The following is a 20,176-nucleotide window of genomic DNA, read 5'->3' on the forward strand; positions in this document are numbered from 1 at the left end:
TTAAAAGTTATAAAAATATGGAATTCGAACCCGGGTCCTGCATAACGAGTGTGACCTACCAGGTAAGTATGGTACTGTATATTATCTGCATATATAGTAAGCAATAACATAGATCATTGTAGAAATGTATTATATATTTGTACAGCGCCCTTGGGGTGATTTTGCTCAAAAACAGCGCTTTAAAAATCATCTTAATATTATTATTATACTTATTAAAAATGTATCATTTCTTTCTTATTGCAAAAAAATAATGTATTTGTTCCGAATGACAAGAAAGACGTTAAACATTTCGCGGTATGAACAAATTACACAGTGTAAAATATAAATTGAACACAATTGGAATTAAAAACGTTCAATAGATATTCTCTCATTGTCACATATTCAAAACTTCGGCGATACTTTTGAAATTCGACTCAAAATATACACAAAAACATCCCCGGGTAAATGCGGGTGCTACAGCACTCCCCCACATATATACATCATGAATATTTCAAAAATGGAATTCGAAAGGGGAGGGGAGGTCGTGGGGCGTGTCCCGTGTTATCTTTACACCGCCGGATAAAAAAACCTCAACGAAAAATAACGAAAATAAAAGGGAAAACCGGGGAAAAAAATATTTGGGAAAAACGGAGAAATAAAAGGAGATTTGGTGCCATTAGGATTCGACGCGAGATGTGACACCGCGTGTTTCTTTTGAAAGAAAAATATTGTTAAAGTTAGCAAGAAAATTTTGGAATTTCGTTGAATTCTACAACACCGGTTACTTTAATTATTTTATAAAAAGTATATTTTTATTAAATAATTAAAGTAACGCCATCTATGAACGCAATGATTATAACTTACGTTATGTTTACCCATACTTCCAATGACTTCACATAACAGTTTGGAACTTGTGCAGTAATGAAATCATATTAAGTCCACCGATTCCTTAGTTAAATTTTAAAATTGCATTAACTTGTTTGTATTGACAGACGATTGTCTTTATATTTTTTCATCCTTGTCCTTCCTTAAATAATAAGATTTAGTGTAAGTCCCATTTACTAAAAACTGAATGTCACCCTTTCTGTCTTTATTATCTACTTTGTTTCTTCTTGGGAATAATGATTAATAAGTGGCTAAAATATGTAACCAGTTCCGATCTTTTGCAAGTAATTTTTATAAACTGAAATTTGTTTTGCCTCATTGTACTCTTAAAATAATTTATTTTTCTATGGTCGAATCCATACTCAGATATGGCATACGAACTTGGGGGCACTCAAGCAATATTTATATTAAATATATACAAAACTTACAAATTGCCATAATAAAAAAAATTGTACCACCGAATATCTACAGACAAAGAAGTAATCTAAAACTACTGTATGGTTCTGAGGGCCTACTTCCAATAAAGGGTCTTCTTTGGTACATTATTATAATGGATAATGAGGGAGATAGCAAATATAAAAAGCAACCGGTGCATAATCACACAACAAGATTCACTGAAAATAAGGGCCTCATTATTCCAAGAGTAACAAATAAGTATGGAAGCCGAACGCTTAAATATTTAATACCAGAGATTTTCAATAAATTTAATAATTCTTTTAAACCTCAGAATAATGAGAGACCCTGCCCCAAAAACACTAAGCGTTGGCTAATAAGCGACGAATCAATGTATCTCTGAACTTTATTATTGATGTATTCCTGAACATCTCAACGTACCTGCCTAAATAATTTATATATAGGTAGGTACTTTGATATATATTATTTTGTGATATTGTTTATTGTATAATTTTGTGTCATACATGTATTAAAAATTAAAAATGTTTATATATATTATTTGTAGAACCTACAGACAAGCCGTCATGTGTGACAGCTTTGTGGGACTGCATAAAACTTGTATCTTTAAAAATTTATAATAAATAAAAAAAATAAATAAAAATAAAAAAAGTACTTATGGTTCAAATATTGTTACAATATACTGTCAAATTACTCTAGTCTAGTAACTCATCTAATACATATTTTTTTCTTTCTTTTTGTAATATATTGTGTTTGTATGTAGTATTACTTTATGTTTGTGATAACTCTATGTTTGCTTCACTCAAATGTAAATTGCCTCGATAAAGGCTTAGTCCTAGTTGGTTTTTTTTATGAGAAAAAGCGTGATTTAAATAAATGAAAATAATATTTTTTATATTGCCATCAACAAAGATGTAAAATTTCGTCATTTCGGTCAGAAAATACTAAATATTATACTTTTTGTCAATTATTATGTTGTTGCAGAATTCCATATCAAAAAATGACAATAATAAATTGACCGAGTAATGAATATCAAGGAACACTTCTCTACGTTATATTTATAGCTGTAAAGGCATCCAAAATTTTCTCTGCTGATGAATGAGTTAATGGTAAATGTAAGTAAGTCTAAAGTCATGGTGTTTGAAAGAGAGAGTACGAAAACAGTGTGCAATATAGCTGTGAATGAGGAATACTTGGAACAAGTGGATAAGTTTGTGTATTTAGCCAGTATGTTAACGAGAGATGGGAAGGCTGACAGAGATTTATTTATTTATTTTAATATCAACGGTATAAAATCTACCATATACAGTAAATTATAAACAGTGACATTAGAAAATATACAATTAACAGAAACTTTAGATGGATATAAAAAGTTAGAGATACAAGTACATGCAAAACTTATAGGTAGACTAGGTTAGATTAGTATTGATTGAAATATATGATAGTATAGATACATGATATAATATATTACAATAGCTAAAATGTATGCATTTATTTTCAGGTTTTGGTTGAAAGTAGGTAAGTGCCAATCAAGCGGTTGGTTCACCTTGTTGAATACTATTATAGAGATATTGAAAGAAGGGTAAATGCAGGTAACTACATTAATTGAGGACGCAGTTGGCGCTACCAAAAAACTGTCCAAAGAAGCGAAGCTAGCAGTCCACAATGGAGTGCTGGTACCTACCCTGATGTATGGCAGAGAGGCATGGAACTGGAAGAGGAAGGATGAAAGTAAACTGAATGCTGCAGACATCAGATTCAAGGCTGATGTAAAGTTAATGAGTAAGATTAAGAAAGGGACACTCAGATGGTTTGGGCATGTAGAGCGAATAAACGAAGAAATAAGGAAGACATGGTATAATCAAATGAATCAGATACTTGAGTCAGGCCATGTCAAGAGTCAGAACAATAGAAGAGTATGTATGAGACGATGTATGAATGTGAATGAGGCAAGGAATGTGTGCCAAGACCGAGTTGTTTGGCGGTCCGTCCTCTCTGCCTACCCCTGCGGGGAAACGGCGAGACTGTTATTTAGTTAATAACTACAATTAAGATCACAATTCAAAAAATTCTGTAAAATGTTTAAATTTCATTAAAATTAAAAAAATAAATACTCTGTTAATTTTTTGCATATTTTACCATAAAGCTTCGTGCATTAATTGGCCAATTAAAATATTCTCCGCCAATTTGTCTTTTATACACCAAACAAAGCAAACTGTTCGACTGCCACCCAATTAAATTAAGCATAATTTGCTTAAATCCAGACGTTAATTAAGCAAAAACAACAAAAATCCGTGCGCGGAATTTTAAACGGGCAACGCTAAAATCGCCATCTTTCTCGGAACTTTTTCACAAAGGGTGAATATTTTAACCAATTTGTTGTAATATTAAAATCGCTTAATTTCAGATGAATAATTTCATTTAATTAATGGCTCAGACTCGTCTACGAGTAGCTTACGTTTAAAAAATGATAAGTAATTCAATTGTGATAAAAACAAGTTATACGATCAGAATAAATACGTTATTATAAAACTTATTATTTACGTGTATTGCGTGAAAAATAAATTTTATTCTCAAATGGTTATGACTGCCATCTAGCGATAAAAGTTATAATCTTGAACATATCACGACCAATTTTTTGTTCGAATTGAAAACTTAACATCTCCGTGATATTTTCTGATTACTAACTTGAATAATACAGTATATTAAAATTGCACGATTGATAATTACATATTAGCTAAAAAGAACACTTAAAAATCACTAAATCCAACATATTATTATTAGCCAGTTGTTTCATAAAACTGAAATAATAACAATTGAAATTTGATAAAATTTACTGTTTAAATTCTGTGAAACAACGCGTCCTTAGAAATTTAAACAGAAGAAATACTCATTTCAAATTTAAAACTTATTATTTACATAAGTTTCTGGAAAACAAATATGTTTTATATGTAGGTAGGTACTATCCATTTCTCGCTTTATAACAATCAGTTCCAATCCTATTTATATAGTTTATTGAACCCGAGTTATAGACAGATGCACAACTGAAAGTAGTATTCTTGATTTTTAATGTCTGCCCTAGTTATGGTCTGTAATTGATGTTTATGAACTACGCAATATAATGATTTTTTTAAATCTATTAGTTTTATTACCTGGCTTTGCCCAAGCCTCGGCAGTCCTTTTAAATTACAAAAACTGTATGAATTTTTATCTTGTATTTGAAAACTAAATGGATATTTCAAAGCTTCGCAGCTTTCGATAATTAATTAGAGATTATTTTTATAAGCAATAATTGTTCGCCTGAAACACTCATCCACATTGAAAAAATCTCCTGATAAAAAATACATGACGCCAACGGGACTCGAACCCGTGTCCATTCGATGAAATTAGATGTGTAATTAAACAAGTTAGTTTTTATTAAATTAGGGTTCGAGTCCCGTTGGCGTCATGTATTTTTTATCAGGAGATTTTTTCAATGTGGATGAGTGTTTCAGGCGAACAATTATTGCTTATAAAAATAATTGTTATCCTTTTTGCTATGCATAAATAAAATCTTGTCTTAAAAACATTAATTTATCAAAAAAATAATAATTAGAGATTGCTAGGCGATACAATAGCAATGATCACAATTGACGCAAATTTTGCAGTAGATGTGGTACAGTAAGAATTGGAAAGAATTCTGACTTACTCTTTGTCTTTTCATTCGATATTATTGACTGTAGGGACACTGCGTGGTCATCACTGCACAAGCTTCCGTAACAGACGCGAATTAAACGCATTTAATGGACTTGTTCACTGTACTGGTTTTCTTAACAGACTGGTAATGTATGAATAAATTGTTGCAAATATCACTGATGTAGGTACTCCACATTGTCAGACAGGGAAAGGTAATAGGGTAACAGGTTGGGTGGGAGAATGCGGGAGCATATGTTAGAGGTTAGGAACATGTGTTAGGTAACAGGTAGAGTGGTTAGTGCATGGTCCTTGTCTACGAACCCGGAGTTCGCGATTAATGATTAATTTGTATTTTTCCACATTTAGTTAATTAAGAATAGTATTCATTAATAGTATTTGCGGCACGTTCCATACTGGAAGATACTTTAAGTATCACCCTAACGAAAGATCACCACTCAGATTTCGGTTCAACCTTTCGACGTTGTTTGAAATGACTCTAATCATACTTGGTAAATAGATCTGAATATCCAGGTTCTTAACCACATTCCTCCACCCAATTTTCTTCCCCTCCCCACTCCCTTCAGTCTTACAACATATCCCAATTAGGGATGCCAAAGTCTCACTTAGCTCTAGGCGGTTAGGAGGAGTTGGGACTCTTATGGTGCTCACATTAAAATTTAAAAAAATTTACTTAAACCCAAAGAGAAAATGCGATGCAAATTTCATGGTGGCACAGCTCAGTGGTCATTTAACGAAAACAATTTCATTGAAATGAATTATTTTCGTATTTCTCGCAGTATCGCTCTAGTGAAAGGCGACCATTCAGAATCGAAACCTACCTTTATTCGTTTGCTTGGTGATGTATGGTAATTCGTTTGTGATGTATGGTAATAAGGTTGAGTATTTAATCGATAGATGGCGCTAGTCATAAAGCTTACTCCAGAGTCCGTCAGATGTCGCTAGAGTGTAACAAGTACTTGTGAGATGATATTGACAGGGAACAAGCTTCTCGAACCAGATAATTACCATCCCTCGGGTAATGAACAGTGTAGCTAAATTCAGACCTATTAATTGTAACGTAAATAAACACAATTATGATAAAGAACCTTTTACTTTTTACAAAGAGTTCCCAATACCGAAATCTGCATAGTAACGCAGAGATAACAGTTATCTATGGATATTTGCGAACACGGTCAAGAGATGATTCCGACAGTCGTTACTTTTAGCGCAGCCAAGGTTTCGGATAAGCTGTCAATATGCAAAACTTTTTGGATAATGTTGTTGAACTAACTAAGCTCTGAGAACTGAAAGAAATCGTACACAATCCATAGACATAATTAATTTCATCTAAGCCGCGATCAATTCATTCCGTTTCAGATTCGAGAAACAAAAGGTGTTATTTATGAGTTATGACTAATGACTAATTAATTTTTAATGTGAAAAAGTACATGCGGACTGCAAGTGTCAATTAAAGTTTATATTTCAATTCGACACTGTCAAATTGTTAGTATATTTTTTACTTTTACTTAGCCACCTGACGTTTAAAAATGTCAATTTATAGAGAAATGCGCAAGTGTTGCCAGCGTACATCAATTTCTTATTAATTGTGTTATCAACATCGGTCTGGGTATCAACAATGCGACTGTGCTCGGGAAATTGTAAAAAAATCATCGGTAGTTACGCTTATCAATTCTATATTGTAAAGTTATCGATATCACTGTGTTAGACCCCCTGTTATCAAAAACCGACCTTCCACTTTTTCTCTTCTCCTTTTCAATTGATTTCGCTTGCATTTGGAGGGTGCATCTTGCGTCTTATATTCCGTAGCCTGCGTAATAGCTAGCTAGCCAAGTCTGCTAATTGCTCGGAAACCTCGAAAGCCTCCGCGCAAAAACACTTTTAATTACGGGCGGTTAGGAAGAGGTTGCGTTTTTCCAGTTTGTGTCGAGCCTTAATTAAAAATATACACGGATGGATTTGTGCACATAAATTCAAACAAATTCATCCTAAAATGCTCAAATATTTTTTTTATATGAATAGATACCGAACAAGAGTATCAACTGCTCCCACACGGAGAAAAACGAACAATGCTAATTCGTGCTCCGGTTAAAAACGGGATTGCATACCCTTAACGAATGAATTGATAGGTTTCCTGATAAGCTTTTTACCACCAAGGTTTCGGAACTCGAGTTCGTAAAAATACTAATATTTTCGTATTTCTTTATTATATACAGGGTGTATCGGCACGTACCCGATAAACTTTAACCAGCTATTCCTTAGCACATTTGGAGTAAAAAATGTTATGGGCACTTTGCTGTCCGGTAACATTTTTTTTCAATTAAAAACTAAAAAATGATAAAAAAATCCACACTCCGTCACTGCCATTGGCATTGTTTCTCGTGTTCAACAGCTGTTATTAGCAAGTGTGTCAAAAAGCGTGTTCGCTCTTTCATACACACTAAATAATAATAGCTAAAAATGAGACGAATGGTGCCGTGCCATTTCGTTGTAATCGTAAAAGCGCGCTAATGTAGGTACGTACGTATATTATTTAACGAAACTCGAATAAAATATTGCCAGATGGGTTTTCAAACTTTGACAAAGGATAAAACAGTGGTGACATGTGGTGAAAATATGAATAGTAAATTTTTTATTAAAAAAAATGTTACCTGACAGCAAAGTGCCCATAACATTTTTTACTCCAAATGTGCTAAAGAAAAACTGGTTAAAGTTTGTCGGGTACGTGCCGATACACCCTGTATAATCATGGCATATTCAGGTACATGAAAACGTGTTCCGATGCAATAGAAATTAACAAAAAGTTTATCAGGAAACTGCTTACAATCCCTTTTTTAACCGGATTACTAATAATTTGTAGAGATTCAATAAATTAGCACTAATCATTTTTTCTCCGTGCAACTGTCGGAAGCCAGTTGTACTGTGGCATCGCCATTTGGGGTGTGTTGTGTGGCTGAAGTGATTGGAAAATGTAAGCAGATAGGGAAGATGAAGATTCAGAAACGAGCTGTTCACATCGCTAAAAACGGTTACAGTCATTTTAATGTTTCAATTCTGAATGGTGGTCAGGGCAATACTGAGAGTACCTGACATATTCTTTAAAAACCCCTCGGGTCTAGACAAAAAAAAAATTATGTAATATTCCCGTTTGATATTCAATTTCAAATATATTAGCTGCTTTTGAACGTATCCCAGAATTAAATACTGTTTTTGAAAGCATATGAAAGATTCTTTCAATTTTCAACTCTACAAACAGACATAACATGCAATTAAAATCGTTAAAATTTTGAACCGAAGTATAGTAAAATTTTTAAAAGCACATATTTAATTTTAAATTAAACAAGCATATTATAAAATAAACAGGTTAATTTTTTTTATTAGCTAATCATTGGCATCACTGGGTGAACTTTTCGGCGTTTTTATATTTTACAGAATTATAATTATACAGGTAGGTACGTTTATGAAAAAATTTAAATGCGAAGAAAAAGATTTTTTAAGTGAAACTGTGTCCCAATTGGGGTATGTTGTGGGGCTGAAGGTAGTGGGGAGGGGATGGAGATGTGGAAGAGATCTGGTGACCAAACATGGCCAAAGCCATTTCAAGCAACGTTTCAGTTCGGAATAGTGGTCTAACACCAGTGCGATACTAAGAGTATCTTCCACGCTCTCTTTCTAAATCCCTTTAAATTACATGTCTGACCATAATAGAAGAGGAGATACAACAAATTTTATAGTTTTAATAACACTTCGTGGCCAGAATTGTTCTAATTCCTATTTGACTGTCCATAAAATATCAGTTTACGGATACCTACACGACTTTTCAATATGTAAAAAAACATGGGAAAAGTGTGAAAAAGTACCTACCTAAACCTAAGTAATGGGCGTAACTATTATCCTAGATCACTACATCACAAGGCTGGGACAATCATTCAATGCAGTATGTAACCTGTATGCGATTTTACAAAAAGCTTTTTTTTAATTTTTCATCAATTTATTCTTATTTATTTAAAACATCTTGGAGGTTTTCATACAAGTTAAGAGGCTGATTTGATTCTGTGTCCAGGCCTTGTGATTTGTGATCTAGGAGGTTTTGTTTTAACAGGATACTTTTTTTCGTACGGATCCCCACTTGGAAAATTATATCGGGACCCATATGAAAAATCTTTCCTTTCCACGTCAATCAATATTTTCATATAAACATAGAAATAGTTGCCATTAGAAAAGAAATAATATTTTTGGACTCAATCTACTACGAAATCGTCAGTAAATGGCAACACTTTGAACCTAACCATAGATGACCATAAACAATTAATAAAATGTTCGCCATTTGAAACTAGACGAAAAACTAACCCAAATTCATATGAAAATACGACCCATGTAAAACGCCAATAACCGGTTTTGGAACATTTCTGCAGCTTTATGATAGCCAACATCCGATAGGAGAGCGTACCATTATTTATATTTAAAATTTAAATTCCTCTGCCAACTCCGCGAATCCGCCCCTGTCGACGGATTTACAAACTTCCTCTAACTTATTAAAACACAAAAAAATGAGGGAAGCTTTTTAAAATGAAACCAAGCGATGAAACGTGAGAAGGGGTGGGTGCGAGTGAGTCAGACATACCTCCGCAGACGAGATAGAGGGAGACTGCAAACCCCGAGATGGAGATTTTTAAAGTGTCGCCGGAAAACAGTCGTGTTCTTAAAAAAAGCGTGTTAAAATTTTTGCGATTAACCCCCCCTTCCCCCGTTTCTTCCCGTTCTACCCCCCGCCGCCCCCCTTTCTGTCTTCTTTTCCCCCCACCAATTTTCGCATTTCTTTTGTTACTTTTTGTTTTTCTTCGGGTGACTTAATTCGGAACACCTTATTCCACTTTTTACGGCACCGAAATGATCCCATTTTTTAAATAAAATTTTCGTTTGATTATGCCTACCTACAATATACTACTACCCGGTTTCGCCCGAGTTTCAACAATAAAAATATGTTTTTGTTTTGACACTTAATAAAATTGAACGATGAATTATGGCGGCATGAAATTTGCACAGATTTTTCTGTCTGGTATTTCTAGAAAAACGCAACTATTTCAAGCTAGCAACTAGCAACATCATATCCAATATAAGCTATGAAGTTTTGAAATGTGTATTAGTTTGTCGTAGAAATATAAGAGAAGAAAACAAATAATCGAACGAAGAGAAAAATGGCTAGTGAAAATTTTATTAAGAATCTCTTCAAATTATTGGTAATCCGGTTGAAAGCGGTATAGCAGGCCCTTGGCGAATGAATTTATAGGTTTCCTGTTACACTTTAAGTAAATTACGAATATATTATCACGATGTCGGATCACGTATTCATTATATATTTATCAAGGCAAATGCAGGTGCATGAACACTTGTTCCGATATATAAGGAATTTACTAAAACTTTATCAGGAAACGGCCTGCAATCCCGTTTTTAATCGGATTTCCAACGATTTCAAACAATAAGGAATCTGTATTTGTATCGAAGGTCTTTGTATCGGCCTCATCGTGTCTTCGTTAAGTCAGATAACCGTTTTGTACCGAAACCGGTTGGCGTGTTATATACATAAATTATTTAGACAAAATTACATGTTACACTCTTGCAATACAAAATTTCGTATTACACTCCTGCAGTTCAAAATTACATATTACACTCCTGCAATACAAACTTACATATTACACTCTTGCAATACGTAATTAAATATTACACTCTCCTGCAATACAAAATTACATATTACACTCCTGCAATCGTCGCCACAACTTGTTTAAGATACCACACGGCAGAACAGATGTTCTAGCACAGCATAGCATGACAAGATGAATGGTGCCATTTAATGAAATCTCTAAAACAGAAAACATTTATTATTATTATATTATATCTCCAAACTTTTTGTACATCTAACTTCCCAAATGTTATGAATTTTAAAATTAGAAATTTTGTATCTTAAATAGATAATTAGTTTTTACTAACAATGCGGCCTCCGTGTTCGAGGGGTAAGGCTCTCGACTAGCAATCCGAAGGTAGTGGATTCAAATCCGGGCGTGCAGTAAATTTTAATTTGATTAATTTGTGTTATTTCACAATTTACTAATTCAAAATAATTTGTAGTATATTTGCGGCACGTTCCAGCGTGGAGAATACCATCCATATCGCCCTGAAATGGCTTTAGCCGTGTTTGGTAACCAGATCTGAATATCCAGGTACCCCTCACCTTCCTCTTCCTAATCTCTTTCTTCTCCCTACTATCTTCATCCTCACAACATACCACAATTGGGGATGCCGCAATCTCACTGGCTCCTGACGGCTGGGAGCAGTTGGGACTGTTGGGCAGTATTCACATAAAATGAATTTATTTATATTGTTGTAAAGTGTGACTACCTAAGTTTAATTGGTTAGTTGACGAAGTTCATTATAAATTGTTCACATTTATTATTTTAAAGAATAAACAAATATGCCACTGAGAACAACAGAGTAGATGGGTAGGTACTGAGTGTGTAGATGTATATCTTGTATTAGTATAAGGTATAACTGTGTGTAGCATAATAGGTAGGTAGGTACTACTTTAACCCCGGGCGCCATTTTGTGGAGATATTTCTTTTGTTTCTCCAAAATGAGATTGTGTAATGTAAACTGGGTGGAAATGGGTGAGAGATGCAAAATTGCCACAACTCCATTTTTTTATTGTTTATTTTGTTGTAAGAAATAAACAGCTTTTATGTTATCATACAGATAAATATATACTGGCGTAATAAGGTTATGCCAAAAAAGTTTCTTCTGCTAATGTTAAAGATAGGAATTATATTTGCATCAAAACTAATAAGTAAGGGGAAAATAGGATAAGGAAAGGGATTCTCTTAATTTGTGATCGTATCCATTATTTCAGTTATATATTTCTGAAGGATTAAACAGAGGTTTCCAAAGTGGTCAATATGGACCCCCCCAGGTGTCGATTTGAACTTGAGGGTCCATGTCAGCGAGATAAAAAAATAAAGGTGGAAACACATTATTAAAACCCGACGCGACCCGATGAAACGCGATGCGTGTTGAGTCGAATCAAATGTATTGTTTTCTTATGACCAGAATCACACTATGAACATCCAACGCGACGCCATGTCGGATGTTCATAGTGTGATTCTGGTCATAAGAAAACAATACATTTGATTCGACTCAACATGCATCGCGTTTCATCGGGTCGCGTCGGGTTTTAATAATGTGTTTCCACCTTAAGGGGTCCACGAAGCTTAAATTTTTGCGGGTCTACTGAAAACGCACCAAATCGACGTGACGTCACCAGAAACCCTTCAACAGTCGCTGTATTTTGTATGGGAGTTGAAACGTTTTTTTGTATTCTTAAGATTACCCTCTGTTTACATTGAAGAAAACTACGTCACTAATGTTATTGTATTGAACCAAAGCGCAAAAACACAGCCATCATAGCACCTGATAAACAATTTATCGATATAAAGACATGCTTTTCAACATTTTTATTGGTTCTAATGTGAATTGGGTCCATGATTGCCAATACATATGTTCTAAAATACCAACAAGAGATGAAGAGATGTTCAAATTCCCTTCAATTTTATTTACCGCCAAAATGAAACAAAATTCTATAGAAATTATCATTTAATTATTATTATCTAATCATTTTCGGATTCTCACTTTCGTTGCAAGAGTTTAATACGTTCAGGCTTTAATATGCATACGTATATTTATATATATTTTTTCTTTTTATTTACTTCGGAAGAAAACGAACTACCTACCGAAATAAGCTCACCTAAATCAAGCGTGTTATGTAAATCCTAAAAAGCCCGTAACTATCTTACCTAACCTAACCTAACCTAACCCTACCTAACCTAACCCAACCTAACCTAACCTAAGATAATTACCGAATTGGATGTCCAGAACAAGTTTTTACAAAAAAAAATCGGTAAGTGTTAGGTTAGGTTAGGTTAGTTTAGGTTTCCGACAAAATCTAAGATATGGCACATGTGTCAGGCTTTTCACAAAAGTCCCAACTGCTTTCACAAAAGTCTGGAAACAGTGATAATGGGAATCCCTAATGGGGTTTGTTGTGTGGCTGAAGGTAGTGGAGAGAGATATGAAAGAGGAAGGTGGGAAGTACATGGCTATTCAGACCTGGTCACCAGACAAAGCTTAAGCCATTTCAAGCAACTTTTAAATTCTGAAAAGCGGTCTTGCACTTGGTCGATACTGAGAGTAACTTCCACTCTGAAAACGTTCACGAATTATTCTAGTTTGTTTATGAAAAAAAATATTTGAGTTGTGGCAGTTTCCTTCCCGTTGCCGAAATACCAGCAAAGTATTCAAGTAATAAAAAGTAACTCCCGAATACAAATAAATGAAAATTTACTTCCCCTCCCCCCACCCCAACCTACCCACCCTGCGCGCACACACACATAAATAATTCCCGGAAATTTATCTCAAACGCAATTTAAACCGTACATTTGTTCAGTGCTATTTATAATATACACGGGAATAAAAGAGAAAAAGAATTCGGGGTTGTGTGAAACATCCTTACAGCGAAGTTGTTTAAAGCGAATTATCTCGTATAACGTGTTTTTGCTGCTTATTTTATAATTTATATATTTTTAAATGATTTACCTGTACTATTTCGTAGGGCTCCTACGAACTAGTTAAAACCAGTTTGAAGTTTCCTTACAAAATCAGTAAGCACAAAATACATTCAAACGTGCACGCGTTAAACGATTCGCCTTTACTTAAATATTACATAACTAACTAACTAACCATCACGCCGTTTCCCCGCAGGGGTAGGCAGAGAGGACGAACCGCCAAACAACTCGGTCTTGGCACACACTTCTTGCCTCATTTACATTCATCCTCTTCTATTATTCTGACTCTTGACATGGCCCAACTCGAATATCTGATTCACTTGGTCGTGCCATGTCTTCTTCGGGCGTCCCCGAATTCTGCTACCATTCGCATTTGCATCATATATCCTCCTTACACTCCTACCTTCGCTCATTCCCTCTACATGCCCAAGCCATCTAAGCGTCCCTTTCTTAATCTTACTCATTACGCTTACATCAGCCTTGCACTCTTTGCGGATCTCCACATTCCTCACACGATCAAACATGGTTTTACCACACATACGCCTCAGGGATCTCATTTCAACAGCATTTACTCTACTTTCATCCTTTATTTGCCAGTTCCATGCCTCACTTCCATACACCAGGGTAGGTACCAGCACTCCGTTGTGGACTGCTAACTTAGCTTCTTTGGACAATTTTTTGTTAGCGCCAACTGCGTTCAGTCCTCCATTAACGGAATTACCTGCATTTACCCTTCTTTCAATATCTCTGTCAGCTTTCCCATCTCTCGTAAACATACTTCCTGAATACACAAACTCATCCACCTGCTCCAAGTATTCCTCATTCACAACTATATTGCACACTGTTTTCGTACTCTCTCTTTCAAACACCATTACTTTAGACTTATATACCTACTTACATTCATCATTAACTCATTTTTCATGCATACTTCGTTCATCCTAGACACAAGAGACTGTAGATCATCTACACTATTAGCAATCAGCACCGCATCATCAGCATACAACAAGCAACATACTTTCAAATTATTCAAATTCGCGCCCAATCCCACCTCTTTCAATTCTTCCATGTATAGATTGAATAACCACGGTGACATTACGCAGCCTTGTTTAACACCTTTTGTGATATCAAACCACCCCGTAAAACCACCGTTTACCCTAACACATGCAACGCTTCCCTCATACAGAGACGCAATTTACATAACTTATCCTAATATTAGTTATCATACTAATAGTTTAGAATTAGGCAAATTGAAACTTCATAAAGACATCACAGTGCAATAAAAATTGAATTAAAATCGTCATCTTATTTTATTTAGTTTTACGCCCAGCTGGGCTTTTGTATGGATTATAAGAACAGAATATACATATTAAGCTATCGAAAAATATGCAAATATATAAAGTTTTTAAAGCATGAAATACCTGAAAAATGATAAACTAAATATGAAACAATATTAGTAAAACATGTAAAAAATAGAAACTAGAACAATACTACATGTAAGACAAATCACTAAAACTATATTACCAACGCTACTATAATTTGTGGGATTCAACAAAGTGCTGGTATAGATTATCTACACTATAAATGTCAGTAAATGTATTAATGGTAGCCTCAAACTTGTTCCCTGTCATGCATCCTATTGGTTAGTGAATGTGTCTGATAGTTGGTTATGTATGTATTGCAGAAGAATGTTACATTTTGTCTTGCGCTCCTAGTCGGTATGTAAAATTTAATAGTGGCGACGACGGCAGGGCTATCAGTTAAGTTTTTATTGACTCTGTGTAATACAACCAGGTCCGACATAATACTCATGTCATTATTAGATGCAAATGATTTATCAAACTGGCATAATTAATGTATTCAATTGGAATTTTGAGCATAAAATTTATGTTCCTATGAAATTATATAACTTTGTTATAACGAGGTTTATCTTTTCGCGTTGAGTTTAATATGATAAATAGGGAAATGCCCATTGTGGGAATAATCTGGAGCTCTTAAAAGATCACAGCACGGGGTTTAATTGGGTTTCATTTTTCTTTTTTTTCATTATTTTTATAATGCCGTCGTTAATAATTTAGAGGTATACCTACAATCAAAAATATAATTTAAAACAAACTTTCGTACACCGATGATATGTTTTCTTGGTCTGTGGTATTATTTAGATTAGTACCCAATTCTTAATTCTTGCTCCACGATTGAATTCTGGAGTCCAAAATACCTTAAAAACTCTCGACAACTCTCTTGTCATAATTTCTATTCATTTTTGGTTATTGAATAAATACCTACTTATTTTATTGCCATATGGTTCTTTTATAAAAACCTATTTGGTGAATAAAAATGGATTGACGAGCGTCGGATGGGATGGGAGCATAAATACACCACTCACTGGATTGATAACTTCGGGCTTTTTGTATGAAACAAATTGGTCCTAAAAAAACATAGATATGCCAATATATAGACAGTAAAATTCTCATTCGTAGCCTACTTATTGTACTATACACCAATGAAAAACTCTGAAAGTTTATTCCATAGATTTTCAGAGTTTTTCATTGGCGGTTATAGTTAGCCAATTATATGACGTCACAATATTTCGGTTCAAATTTTCGATGGGAGTTATACCACCCTGGATGGGAGATGCTCTGCCTTTCCACCAATAAAATCATACTTGTAATATTACTGATATCTAGGCTTCCGCCGCGCTAAGCTCCACATTCCAACCAAGCCGAGCTTTAAGAAGAAGCTACAAGCCAAAAATGTGTACATTCTTGGTATACCTTATATTGTAGGTAATATGCATTAAAATCGCCTGACAAACGGAGTCTAGAAACGTTCGATTTCAAGTACAAAACAGGCTTTTATTTATTTTTTTTTAATTTAAAGAAAAACAAACATTCCCGGGTTACGAATAACCTGACAATATTTGAAAATCTCGTACTACCACCACAGAAAGCGGAAAATGTTGCTTGTGTTGTGATGGAGGACTTAGCCAGCCGAGGAATTGAACACGCTACGCCTGGGTGGGACCCAAGCGCGATGTCAACTCGGCCACCGACCGGTCTCTTGTTAATAATTTTATAAGAAAGCAAAAAAGTTAATCAAGTGAAACTGTCACAGATAATCTTAGCTATAACACTCTTTTTTTAGTTGTTTCCTTTACGAGTTCGTACATTTCTATTTAAAAAATATTTTTATTAGTAGTTTCTATTTATATTTTTTATTGAGTAATTTATATTTTTATTTGTATTCTACTCAAGCGAAACGATAGGAAAACCTTCAATGTATCTAAATCATATTTTTGGTATCCATAATGTACACCAATTCGTTATAAAGATCAATCAAAATAGTGATTTAGCAAAGCTTCGCCCTGATATACCGAGCCATAGTAAGATTCAAAAGCACCCGCGTCTTTTTCTAGCCAATGAAAACTGCCGTAGCAACAATGGCGACCATCTTTTGCGTCACTTTTTATAAGCTTTCAGTAGCTATAAAAAATAAAAATGCTGTATTCCAAATAATTAACTACCTACCTAATTAACCCCAGATTATTACGACAAAGACAATAAACTTCTCAGATTATATCACAACTCAGTTCAATATTATCTAGCAGATATGAAATTACTATCCACGATCATTGCAAAAGATATATATTTATTTTCTCCCAAAATATTACAGCCGAAAGAAAGTTGCGTAAGTTTAGAGAAGTACAACAATATTCAAGAACAGTTTTTTGCCAGTTTATCCCGTCGGTTCCATGGTGTAACGGTTAGCACTCAGGACTCTGAATCCTGCGATCCGAGTTCAAATCTCGGTGGAACCTGATCTTTTTGCTTTTTTAACCTTTTTATTTATCTTTCTCCTTTTTTAAAAACATTTTAATTTATTATCTCTTGTTTATAATAATCTATTTGCACGAATTTGACGCTTTTTATTAAATACTTCTCTATGTATTTGAATTTCACTTGCAATTCACTGCAAATCATGGAAGTGAAAATTAAGCCTTTTCCTGACGATCGAGGTGAAAGTCGTCAAATAGACTCGTTGATGACAATGGGTTCTATCAACTTTTGGTGGCAATCATCTGCACACACGCGGACTTTATTATTTATCTTTTGTTTTTTAAAACCTTTTAATTTGTTATCTCATCTTTTTTATTTAAAAATTTCGATTTACAAATAATTTATTCTCTAACCGAATTTTTTAATATTTCTTTTTACCATTTTAATAGATCACGCAGGTACAGTTGACCCAAACAACACACTCTTAGCATTGTGTGTATTGGTGCACATGGTGTGTCCTTGCGTAACTTTACTGAGAAACAGCCCTTTGTCTCGTTTATGCCTGATTTGTTTTTAGCGAAAAAATTATACACAAGTGTATAATTTTGTTCATTCAAATTTTTGTTTGTTTTTTTCAGTTATTCAAAAGTTTTACATTGGTTGTGTTTACTATATTGACAGTGGTTTGGTAAAACTGACGGTAAAAACAAATGTTTACAAATTCGTAAAACTTATTAAAAATCTTGAATTTTAAGCGAAAGTGTTGACAGTTTTTCGAATTTTTGATGTGAAATATTACAATTCTATTTTATAATTAGTTGGTTTATTTATGGTTGTACCCTGACACGCATTGCTCTGGGTCAGTCTGTCTTTGCAGATAGAGAAACAATAAGGCATGTTGCTTTTACGTCCAACAGATGGCGATGTTAAAAAAAGCATGTTTTGTACATGTCACAGGTGACATCTATATAATATAGGTATATAAAAACACACGCGTATTAGAATGCAAAGTTGTGTCAAAATTTCAAAGCAATCGATGAAGAGCTTTCGGAGATTAAGGTTATGAAAAAACGAATATTAATTTTTTTTTATATATACAGGGTGTATCAGCACGTACCCGACAAACTTTAACCAGCTATTCCTTAGCACATTTGGAGTAAAAAATGTTATGGGCACTTTGCTGTCCGGTAACATTTTTTTTTAATAAAAAATTTACTATTCATATTTTCACCACATGTCACCAATGTTTTATCCTTTGTCAAAGTTTGAAAACCCGTCTGGCAATATTTTGTTCGAGTTTCGTTGAATAGTGTACGTACGTACCTACGTTAGCGCGCTTTTACAATCACAACGAAATGGCACGGCACCATTCGTCTCATTTTTAACTATTATTATTTAGTGTGTACGAAAGAGCGAGGACACTTTTTGACACACTTGCTAATAACAGCTGTTGAACACGAGAAACCATGCAAATGACAGTGACGGAGTGTGGATTTTTTATTTATTTTTTGTTTTTAATGGAAAAAAAATGTTACCAGACAGCAAAGCGCCCATAACATTTTACTCCAAATGTGCTGAGGAATAGCTGGTTAAAGTTTGTTGGGTACTTGCCGATACACCCTGTATAGATTATTAGAGATTTGAGTAATTTATAAAACTTAACTCTTGGTGAGCTTAAATTATCGCAGTGCTCCACCCGATTCTATTTTTGTCATAGCTTACTTGTTTTTTGCAAAACAATGTTTTTGTAAATTTTAATAGCTATATTAAAATATATATTCGGGAAATGACTCTTTTGAAGTAACGTATTTTTGGTATGTGAATAAGCTGGCGTTTAAGAGGTTTATCAGCAAAAATTACTTTACCATGTTGTACTTTGAAGACTATTCTTTACAAAAGAATAGTCTAAAAAATAACATTCCAAAAAAAATTGGCTATAAGGGTTTTACCAAAACACAGTTAATATTAAAAGTAAACTTTCTTTCTAATTTACAGGGATTTTCATTTCTGAAGTCAATCTCTGAAATATGCTATATATATGCAAGAAATGAATCTGTGAGATTACTATTTTGGTATCAACAACTATTTGTCTAAATTCAAACATTGACATTTTTTCAGATTCATTGCCCAAATTCAAATGTTGCATCATGTCAATAATATAAACTGTTCAATGCACATACATACACACACACACCTATACACTACACACACACACCTACACACTACGCACACGAACACCTATACACTACACACATGCACACCTATACACTACACACACGCACACCTATACACTACACACGTCACCTGGTAATTAAGGAATATACATACCGTTTACCAGACATAACAAGGGAAACATATCATAGGTACCCAACATGAAATATCTAATTCCTGTATATTTTTTCATCACTGTAACTCGTGTACTGATTGTTTCTATAATATTAAATAAATAAACTCTGGCTGTGACACCCATAACAAATATTTCATTAGTTCCTCCTCTGGCCACCTGCAATTAAAAAAGTTATAGGTGTGAAGCTGAAAATAATAAATGAGAGACTCGGATTATATTTTGTTGTAGAAGCAATTCTATTGTCTTTATTATGATACAAGCATTTCAATTACGCAATAATACAAACACATCTTATTTTATGTACATAAATAGTGTAAACAAAAAAAATTGGGGTAGGTAGGTACTTGCTTGGTAGATTTGCCTCTATATCTGAAAGTGTTCCGTATTTAAAGTGCTTTGAAGAAAAGTGAGAGTTGGTTCTGACAGGACGAGATATGGACAAGATTATTGGAGGGAAAATACAGTTTAGGAGGGAAAAT

General features: G+C 34.1%; 1 non-coding gene across 1 annotated transcript; it reads left to right on the forward strand.

Annotated features, from left to right (window-relative positions):
• Nucleotides 1–17,319: 17,319 nt before the first annotated feature.
• Nucleotides 17,320–17,391, forward strand: TRNAQ-CUG (transfer RNA glutamine (anticodon CUG)). Its single transcript has one exon. It is a non-coding gene; the product is annotated as a tRNA-Gln (tRNA).
• Nucleotides 17,392–20,176: the final 2,785 nt, after the last annotated feature.

The sequence above is a fragment of the Hesperophylax consimilis genome, chromosome 25 (assembly GCF_061612785.1).
Source record: "Hesperophylax consimilis isolate HC1 chromosome 25, BYU_Hcon_1.0, whole genome shotgun sequence".
In the NCBI taxonomy this organism is placed as follows: Eukaryota; Metazoa; Arthropoda; class Insecta; order Trichoptera; family Limnephilidae; genus Hesperophylax; species Hesperophylax consimilis.